The sequence below is a fragment of the Mustelus asterias genome, chromosome 3 (genome assembly GCF_964213995.1).
Source record: "Mustelus asterias chromosome 3, sMusAst1.hap1.1, whole genome shotgun sequence".
Lineage (NCBI taxonomy): Eukaryota > Metazoa > Chordata > Chondrichthyes > Carcharhiniformes > Triakidae > Mustelus > Mustelus asterias.
The window spans coordinates 78,871,814-78,883,330 of NC_135803.1; positions in this window are offsets into that span (position 1 = coordinate 78,871,814).

Genomic DNA, 11,517 nt, shown 5'->3' on the forward strand with positions numbered 1-11,517 from the left:
TCCCAAACATTGGAACAAAGATAACCTCACTATTCCAGAAAGGAGGAAGAGAGATAACAAGGAACTATAGGTCCATTAACCTAACACCAGTACTATGCAATTTATTGGCAGCTATTATAGGGAAATGGTAACAGGGCACTTTGAAAATCACAATATGGTTAATCAGAGTCAACACGGATTTACAGAAAGAAAATAATGCTTCACAACTCTGTTTGAGATTTTTTGAGGACTAACTAGTGGGTAAGGGAGAACCAATGGATGTGGTGTATTTGAATTTTCAAAAAACATTCAATAAGGTGACACCAGGCCCTCTCAGAGTTCCAGAGAATCCTGGGCCACTTCCAGTCCTTGAGGCCTCTTGCCATAATAAAAAAAGTGAAGATACATGAAAAAAAGGATTAAAAAAAGATATAACTTGAATTTTTTTAATTTAACAAATGCTTTTCTAGCCATTTTCTGTGCAAAAGCACTAATTATTGAGGGAAAATCTCGTAATGCACAGTTGATATTAAGCATGGCGAGACCATTCAAACGCTCTTGTCCTATAGTTGAACGTTGATACTTCTTTATTTGCTTCAACATGTTGAAAATGTGTTCACTTGAAGCCACTGATGCAGGCAAACTGACAAGAATATGCAATGTAATTGTGATGTTAGAAAACACTGCAGAGAGTCCAAGTTTGAATATTTCTTAAGCAATTCCTTTGGCTTGCAATCCAAAGAAGAGTATTTTCATTCTTAGGACGTTATGTTGAGAGGCATAGATCGGATGGACTCTCAGAGGCTTTTTCCCAGGGTGGAAATGGCTGCTACGAGAGGACACAGGTTTAAGGTGCTGGGGGGTAGGTACAGGGGAAATGTTAGGGGGAAGTTTTTCACACAGAGGGTGGTGGGCGGGTGGAATCGGCTGCCGTCAGTGGTGGTGGAGGCAAACTCAATAGGGTCTTTTAAGAAACTCCTGGATGAGTACATGGGACTTAATAGGATGGAGGGTTATAGATAGGCCTAAAAGGTAGGGATATGTTCGGCACAACTTGTGGGGCCGAAGGGCTTGTTTTGTGCTGTAGTTTTCTATGTTTCTATGTTGAAAAATTATCCATTAGAAAGAGTTACTGCGAATGAATAGTACAATAACTTCGACCGTGTGCTGGCTCTGCTATCTTAATGTTTACATGTACTTACTCCGTCCTTCACGGGACAGGTTGCACAGGTGCTGCCTGATGTACAAATGGAACAGCAAAACTTACTTTCTTTTCCTGCATTATTTCCTTATGCTCATAAAAACAAGTTGCAAAACTTATGGAATACCAAAAAATTAACAAGTGTCTAAATTTGAGGCCCCCTTTGGGCTTAAGGCCCAGGCCAAATGGCCCTCCTGAAACCCCTCTGATTGGTCCTAGGTGACACCCAAAAAGTTATTGCACAAAATTAAAACTATGGGATTGGCATGGATTGGTAATTGGATAATCGACAGAAAACAGAGTAGGAATAAATGGGGCATTTTAAGGTTGACAGGCTGTAACCAATGGTGTAACACAAGGATGAGTACTTTGGCCTCAGCTATTTTCCATTTTAGACTCAGCTGAAGGGACTGGGTGTGATGTATCCAAATTTACTAATGATGCAAAGTTAGATGTGGGACTAAGTGGTGAGGAGAACCCAAAAGAGACTGCAGAGAGATGGAGACAGGTTGGGTAAGTTAGGCAAGAAGATGCCAGGTGTGGTGCAGTGAAGTTATACACTTTAGTTGGAAATCTTTAAAAAAGCAGAGAATGCGAAATGTTTACATTCAGATGGGACCTGTTTGTCCTTATACATGAATCATAGAAAGTTAAAGTGCAGGTGCAGCAAGCTATTAGGCAGTCAAATGATTATTGGCAGTTGTCCCTTGATTCAAGAATGTAGTATACTCAGGATCACAAACTTCTGTTGTGGATCTTCATGTGACTCAACAGGCAGATTCTCAGCCAGCAAACTGACATCCCATGAAGTAGTGGGACTGGAATGCAGGATTTTTTTCCTTCCCTGCCGATGCCATGTCTGATCATTGCAGCATTTGGACTCATGATGCAGCTCGATGGACTGTCACACAGCACAGAACTCATATAGTCACACAGTACAAGAAGAAGCCGTTCGGCCCATTGAGTATTAAAACTACATTCAATCTACACTAATCCCGCTTTCCAACACTTGGCCTACAGCTTTGAATGTTATGACATTTCAAATGCTCATTCACATACTTTTTAAAGGTTGTGAGACTTCCCGCATCTGTTACCCACCCAAGGAGTGCATTCCAGACTCCCATCACCCTCTGGATGAAAATGTTTTTCCTCAAAACCCTTCTTAATTTCCTGCCCCTCACCTTAAAATGTCCCTTCACTATTGACCCTTCTGCTAAGGGGAACAGCTGCTCCCTATCCACCCTGTCCATAATCTCATAAACCTCAATCAGGTCCTTCCTCAGCCTTCTCTGCTCTAAAGCCTCTCTGAAGCCTCCAGCCTCTCTTCATAGCTCAAATACTTCATCCCAGACAACATCCTTGTGAATCTCCTCTGTACCCTCTCCAGTGCAATCACATCCTTCCTATAGTGAGCTGACCAGAACTGCACACACTACTCCAGCTTTGGCCTAACCAGTTTTGTACAGATCCAACATAACCTCCCTGCTCTTATAATCTATGGTGTGGCGATGCCGGCATGGGACTGGGGTAAGCACAGTAAGAAGTCTCACAACACCAGGTTAAAGTCCAACAAGTTTATTTGGTAGCACAAGCTTTCGGAGTCTCACTCCTTCTTCAGGTGAGCGAGGAATTGTGTTCACAGACAGGCAACAAACTCAATTTACAAGATCACTATGCTGGGGAAGGGATAATCTAAATAAAGCGGGGTTAGCAGTTGTAACAGTAACTGTCATTTCTTGCTGAAGATGTACGCTGATTACCAACACAGTTTTCTGCTTGCCTCGCTGCGACAAGATGCTTTGACTGCATCTGAATCATCACCGGTCAGGGAGGATATATGTGTAACAAAAGCAATGTGAGGCACTGACTGCTATACTGACCACTGTCTTACCAATTCAATTCTAAACATCAGGATCTTTTTATAGAGATGCACACAGCCAACATCCACTTTCTGATCCAGGTTTCAGTCTGTTCCGACATAGGAACAGATGTGAATCCCCAGTTAATGCCCACAACTGACATATAATTAAATACAATTAATTGGTGGTTAATAATATAGGTCTACAGTCCCTGGACTTTAGAAGGATGAGTGGTGATCTAATTGAAATATATAACATTCTTAACAGATAGCTGCTGAGGAGCATCCTTGAGAGGCCGAATGGCCTACTCCTGCTCCTAATTCGTATGTTCGTAAAATATTTAGCCTGGCTGGGGAATTGAAAGCACTGGGTCACAGTCTCTAAATTAGGGATCAGACATCTAGGACTGAGATGAGGAAAAACCTTTTCACTGAAATGTTGCGAATCTTTGGAATTCTCTACCCCAGGGAGCTATGGACATTCAGTTGCTGAGTAAATTTAACAGTAAGAGTTTTAACAACACCAGGTTAAAGTCCAACAGGTTTATTTGGTAGCAAATGCCATTAGCTTTTGGAGCGCTGCTCCTTCATCAGATGGAGTGGGTATCTGCTCTCAAACAGGGCACAGAGACACAAAATCAAGTTACAGAATACTGATTAGAATGCGAATCTCTACAGCCAGCCAGATCTTAAAGATACAGACTATGTGAGTGGAGGGAGCATGAAGCGCAGGTTAAAGATATGTGTATTGTCTCCAGACAGGACAGCCAGGGAGATTCTGCAAGTCCAGGAGGCAAGCTGTGGGGGTTACTGATAGTGTGACATAAACCCAAGATCCCGGTTTAGGCCATCCTCATGTGTGCAGAACTTGGCTATCAGTTTCTGTTCAGCGACTCTGCGCTGTCGTGTGTCAGGAAAGCCGCCTTGGAGAACGCTTACCGCAAGCCCACGGATAACCTCACGATGCTCCACTTCTCCAGCTTCCACCCTAAACACGTTAAAGAAGCCATCCCCTACGGACAAGCCCTCCGTATACATAGGATCTGCTCGGATGAGGAGGATTGCAACAGACACCTCCAGACGCTGAAAGATGCCCTCATAAGAACAGGATATGGCGCTCGACTCATCGATCGACAGTTCCGACGCGCCACAGCGAAAAACCGCACTGACCTCCTCAGAAGACAAACACAGGACACAGTGGACAGAGTACCCTTCGTCATCCAGTACTTCCCCGGAGCGGAGAAGCTACGGCATCTCCTCCGGAGCCTTCAACATGTCATTGATGAAGACGAACATCTCGCCAAGGCCATCCCCACACCCCCACTTCTTGCCTTCAAACAACCGCACAACCTCAAACAGACCATTGTCCGCAGCAAACTACCCAGCCTTCGGGAGAACAGTGACCACGACACCACACAACCCTGCCACAGCAACCTCTGCAAGACGTGCCGGATCATCGACACGGATGCCATCATCTCACGTGAGAACACCATCTACCAGGTCCATGGTATCTACTCTTGCAACTCGGCCAACGTTGTCTACCTGATACGCTGCAGGAAAGGATGTCCCGAGGCATGGTACATTGGGGAAACCATGCAGACGCTACGACAACGGATGAATGAACACCGCTCGACAATCACCAGGCAAGACTGTTGTCTTCCTGTGGGGGAGCACTTCAGCGGTCACGGGCATTCAGCCTCTGACCTTCGGGTAAGCATTCTCCAAGGCAGCCTTCACGACACACGACAGCGCAGAGTCGCTGAGCAGAAACTGATAGCCAAGTTCCGCACACATGAGGACGGCCTAAACCGGGATCTTGGGTTTATGTCACACTATCAGTAACCCCCACAGCTTGCCTCCTGGACTTGCAGAATCTCCCTGGCTGTCCTGTCTGGAGACAATACATATCTCTTTAACCTGTGCTTAATGCTCCCTCCACCCACATTGTCTGTATCTTTAAGACCTGGTTGGCTGTAGGGATTCGCATTCTAATCAGTATTCTGTAACTTGATTTTGTGTCTCTGTGCCCTGTTTGAGAGCAGATGTCCACTCCATCAGACGAAGGAGCAGCGCTCCGAAAGCTAATGGTATTTGCTACCAAATAAACCTGTTGGACTTTAACCTAGTGTTGTTAAAACTCTTACTGTGTTTACCCCAGTCCAACGCCGGCATCTCCACATCATGAGTAAATTTAAGACAGGGATTAATAAGCTTTTGGGCAGGGAGGGAATCAAGGCAGCACAGAGTAGACCACACAGGCTTTTATTACTAGCTGACCTTACTTTAGGAGAGTCCAAGACTCTGCTGGCCAATTTTACTGATCTGCCTTCTTCTCAAAGGCTGCGAAGGAGGTTTCCTCATCCTCTTCTTCAGACTGAGGTACTGGTCAGAAATACTTTAAAAAATCAAAACTTGTTTTTGAGCTTGGAATTTCTGAGTTACCATCGACATCTCCACTCAGTAAAGGCAAGCTTTCCCTAGCTGCTTCGATCTGCTGTAGTTCTCTTTCTTCTTGTGCTTGTAATACTTTCTCCAGCTGGAAGGCCCACTCCTCTTTTTCCCTCCTGCCTTTCACCCCCCCCCCCCTTTTCTTGCCTGAAACACTAAATCTGGCCTCCGCTCTTCTGGATGGATTTTGGCTAAGGTCAACAGATCTGTTTGAGGTTCTATATTTTCTGCCTGTTCCTAGACGGGTTGAGGTCTGGATGCTCAGCAAGCATCTTTAACATCTTGTGCTTTATCATGTATATTAAGTACTATCTACTTAGCTGTGGCTTTTAGCTGTTCTATACTTAGGGATGTAATTTAGCCCAAGTTAAGTCCTCATGTTGCATGAATGTTTTTACATTGAACTCAGCCACCTTACTTTCTGTTGTTAATATTCACAAAGTAATGTTCTGTATTCCCTCTGTTTTTATTTTAACAATTTTGGCTATGTCACTTTTCCCTTCTAATCTTCCTTTAAAGTCAGATTTGGCTGATTTGCTCCAATAGATATAAATCTGAGACAAGTCCCCAACTTTGTCATGGACAGAATGCATTTGCTTACTACCCACAATCAGTATGCTTTGTATGGAAAGAGATGCGTCATTTCTTACCCTTCAAGTGTGTATTCCAATTAAATAACTCAGCAATAAGAGTTGAAATTATTTATTCCCATACACTAACCCTGAATAAACACATTGTCCACAACCCCTCCGCCCCACCCATCCGCAGGTTGTGAGGCTTCTTGTAGTAAAATACCTTGGAAGTTAGTTCTCAAGTGAACTTTAAAATTGTAACAGGTTAAGTACTTTGGCTGCTTGATGGCTTACAGCTAGTTTCAGGGTTTGGTTCTCAGTCTGGCTGATGACTGATGGTTCCCATAGATCAGGCGGGTCCAGGGGTAAAGGTGCAATCTCTGAAACCAGTATTGATCACATGACTCGTGCATTAACACTTCTGAGGCCCATGGAGGAGGTCATTGTGATACAAAGAAATGTCAGAGGAACTGAATGGTGGAAGACACAAGTAACGTGCCAGAATTTCAAGAGAGTCAGGGGGCAGAGGTAAATGTAGTGGCCATCATTAAGGAGAAGGTGCTAGGGAAGCTGAAAGGTCTGAAGGTGGATACATCACCTGGACTGGATGGACTACGCCCCAGGACTCTGAAGAAGGTAGCTGAGGAAATTGTGGAGGCATTGGTGGTGATCTTTGAGGAATCACTAGAGTCAGGGAAGGTCCCAGAGGACTAGAAAAAAGCTAATGTAACACCCACTGTATAAGAAGGGAGGGAGGCAGAAAATGGGAAATTATAAGCCTGACCTCAGTCATGGGTAAGATCTTGGAGTCCATTATTAAAGGATGAAATTGCAGAGCACTTGGAAATGCATGGTAAAATAGAGCTGAGTCAGCAAGACTTCGTCAAAGGGAGGTCACGTCTGACAAATCTGTTAGAATTCTTCGAGGAGGTAATGAAGAAATTAGACAAAGGAGAGCCAGTGGATGTGATTTATTTGGATTTCCAGAAAGCCTTTGACAAGGTGCCTTACAGGAGGCAGCTAAATAAGCGAAGAGCCAATGGTGTTAGAGGCAAAGTACTGGCATGGATAGAAGATTAGCTGACAGACAGAAGGCAGAGAGTGTGGATAAGGGGGTCCTTTTCAGGATGGCAATCGGTGACTAGTGGTGTTCCACAGGAGTCAGTGTTAGGACCATGACTTTTCACGATATACATTCATGATCTGGAAGATGGAACTGAGGGCATGATTGCCAAATTTGCGGATGATACAAAGATATGTAGAGGGACAGGTAGTGTTGAGGAAGAGCGGAGGCTGCAGAATGACTTGGACAGGCTGGGAGAGTGGACAAAGAAGTGGCAGATGGAATACAACAGGGGGAAGTGTGAGGTTATGCACTTACGTAGAAGAATAGCGATGTAGACTACTTTCTAAATGTGGAAAGACTTCGGAAATCTGCAGCACAAAGGGACTTGGGAGTCCTGGTTCAAGACTCTCTTAAGGTTAACATGCAGGTTCAGTTGGCAGTTAGGAAGGCAAATTCAATGTTAGCATTCATTTCTAGAGGGCTAGAATACAAGAGCAGGGATCTACTGCTGAGGCTGTATAAGGCTCTGGTCAGACCCCGTTAGGAATATTGTGAGCAGTTTTGGGCCCCATACCTAAGGAAGGATGTGCTGACTTTGGAGGGAGTCCAGAAGAGGTTCACAAGAATGATCCCAGGAATGAAGGCTTTGTTACATGAGGAGTGGTTGAGGAGTCTGGGTCTATACTCGATGGAGTTTAGAAGGGTGAGGCGGGGATCTAATTGAAACTTACAGAATACTGAGAGACCTACATAGAGTGAACGTGGAGAGGATGTTTCTACTAGTGGGAGAGACTGGAACTCAAGGGCACAACCTCAGTGTGAAGGGCACTCCTTTAAAACTGAGATGAGGAGGAATTTCTTCAGCCAGAGGGTGGTGAATCTGTGGAACACATTGCCACAGAGGGCTGTGGAGGCCAGGTCATTGAGTGTCTTTAAGACTGAGATAGATAGGTTCTTGATCAATAAGGGGATCAAGGGTTATGGGAAGAAGGCAGGGGAATGGGGATGAGAATCATATCAGCCATGATTGAATGATGGAGCAGACTAGATGAGCTGAATAGCCTAATTCTGCTCCTATATCTTATGGTCTTATAACGGGAAGTTGATAGTGGCCATTGAGTTTCAATCTTCTCTTTTGTCCAGCATGAAACATGGAGACAGGCAGTTTGGAAACTCCATAGTCCATAGGTGTTGGCTTACTCTTAAACAAAGAGACGTGTGATTTGCAGACATGATATGGAATTCTCACCTTTCTTCATAATGAATTTGGTTTTTGCCAAAGACTTGATAATGTCTGGTTGTCCAAATGCCAAACGTCACATGACTTTAGGTAGCCATCTTAACAGCTTGCTTGTGTCGATTTTAAAAAGTATTAACTGAACGTTCATAGTAATGACGTGCCCGTACTGGGCATTCTACATCACCCCATGCAATGCCCATCCCATGACATTACATCATTCCCATAACACTCTTCCCATGCACTCTCTCTTAGGCCATCCCCATCCGCCACATCTTCACACTGAGTCTGACCACCACTTCCCCGACCGCCACTCCCCACCCTCCAGGCAGCAACTCTTCAGCTGCCATCTTGAAAATTACCCAATTAAAATTCAGTAGGATCGGCTCTTTTAGGAGGAATCTCAGTAGATGGACAGAAAATAAATAACCTGAGATATGCAGATGACACAGCAATTATACAGAGGAAAATCTACAATGACTGCAAGACTTAATTGCAGCAGTAACAAAGATGGATAATCATTAAACTGCAGCAAAACTGTAAGTATGGTAATATCAAAGAAAAGAATTGCACCTAGATGTAACAGTGGAATCAATAGAAATAAAACACGTCAAATCATTTTCTTATCTGAATAGCCTAATACCATTTGAGTGAGCAAAACATTGGAAAGCATAAAACACTTGCAAAGCAAATCTTCACAAAAATATCAGACCTCATTAGAAATAAGAGCATCTCACTTAAAGCAGAATAAAATTATTAAATGTTTGATATCACAATACGGAATATAAGCAAGAGAATGGAGATAAATTAAAGACAGCAGATGTGACTTCTGAGGCGTAAGACGAGGAATAGTTGGAGAATACACACAACCAATTGGAAAGTTTTGAGGAAAGCAACCATGGAAGAACCTTTGCAGATGATCACCAAGGGACAACTACAGTTCATTGGGCAGGTACTTAGAGGAAACTAGAACATCTGGTAGTGACTTGGAACACTGAGGGCAATAGAGAGACAAAGAGAAGGAAATACACTAACAGTTTAAGAAATAGAACAGGTAAGAGGTTTGAGAACCACATCAAGATAAACGTTCGCTACTCTCAGGGGCCATGAAAGTTGGAAAGCTATGTTCAGTGACATTGTAAATGAATCAGTTATGCCTGAATGAAACACAAGGCAACACTGACTCACAAAGTGGAACCAGGATCTGTTACACTCCTGAACATGGAGTCATGGCTTAGGTGGAGAACCTTGCTGCATCACTGCTGCTGCAATCCAAATTGTCCATCCTTCCCTTGCTACCCCTCCCATGCAAACACCACCAACTCCCCCCGCCCCCCCCCCCCCCCCCCCCCCACCACACCTCCCGGCCCCGTGTTGATTTCCTTTCTGTGCTATACCACCATCTCCCATGTCACCACACCCTCGAGCTGTTAACCTCTTTCTACTATTACCTCAGAATAACCTCCCCCTCCCTGATCCCTCCAGCCAGGGTGACAGGGCAGCATGGTGGCACAGTGGTTAGACTACTGCCTCACAGCGCCAGGGACCCCGGATTTCATTCCTAGCTTGGGTCACTGTTTGTACAGACTCTGCACATTCTCCCCATAGAGTTATAGAGGTTTACAGCATGGAAACAGGCCCTTCTGCTAAACTTGTCCATGCCACCCTTTTTTTTTAAAACCACTAAGCTCGTCCCAATTGCTCGCATTTGGCCCATATCCCTCTATGCCCATCTTACCCATGTAACTGTCTAAATGCTTTTTAAAAGATAAAATTGTACCCGCCTCTACTACCACCTCTGGCAGCTCACCACCCTCTGTGTGAAACAATTGCCCCTCTGGACTCTTCTATCTCTCTCCTCTCACCTTAAACTATGCCCTCTAATTTTAGACTCCCCTACCACTGAGGAAACGATATTGACTATCTACCTTATATATGCCCCTCATTATTTTATAGACCTCTATAAGATCACCCCTAAGTCTCCTACACTCCAGGGAAAAAAGTCCCAGTCTATCCAGTCTCTCCTTATAACTCAAACCATCAAGTCCCGGTAGCATCCTAGTAAATCTTTTCTGCACTCTTTCTAGTTTAATAATATTCTTTCTATAATAGGGTGACCAGAATTGCACACAGTATTGCAAGTGTGGCCTTACCAATGTCTTGTACAACTTCAACAAGACGTCCCAACTCCTGTATTCAATGTTCTGACCAATGAAACCAAGCATGCCGAATGCCTTCTTCACCACTCTGTCTACCTGTGACTCCACTTTCAAGGAGCTATGAACCTGTCCCCCTAGATCTCTTTGTTCTGTAACTCTCCCCAACGCCCTACCATTAACTGAGTAGGTCCTGCCCTGGTTCAATCTACCAAAGTACATCTCCCCACATTTATCTAAATTAAACTCCATCTGCCATTCATCAGCCCACTGGCCCAATTGATCCCCTTGCAATCCCAGATAACCATCTTCACTGTCCACTGTACCACCAATCTTGATGTCAGCTGCAAACTTACTAACCATGCCTCCTAAATTCTCATCCAAATCATTAATATAAATGACAAATAAAGCAGACCCAGCACAGATCCCTGAGGCACACCGCTGGTCACAGGCCTCCAGTTTGAAAAACAACTCTCTACAACTACCCTCAGTCTTCTGTCATCAAGCCAATTTTGTATCCATTTGGCCACCTCACCCTGGATCCCGTGAGATTTAACCTGATGCAACAATGTACTATGTGGTACCTTGTCAAAGGTCTTGCTAAAGTCCATATAGACAACATCAACTGCACTGCCCTCATCTAGCTTCTTGGTTACCCCTTCAAAAAACTCAATTAAATTTGTGCGACATGATTTTCCACTCACAAAGCCATGCTGACTGTCCTGTGTCTGCGTGTGTCTCCTCTGGGTGCTCCAGTTTCCTCCCACAGTTCTAAGATGTGCTGGTTAGGTGCATTGGACATGCTAAATTCTCCCTCAGTGTACCCGAACAGGTGCCAGAGTGTGGTGACTAGAGGATTTTCACAGTAACTTAATTGCAATGTTAATGTAAGCCTACTTGTGACACTATTAAACTTAAACTTTGCTGTATTCTCCTTACCTTCCATGCTGTTCTTTTTCTCCACCTACCTCCCCGACAAACAACTGTCCCAGTCTTTTGA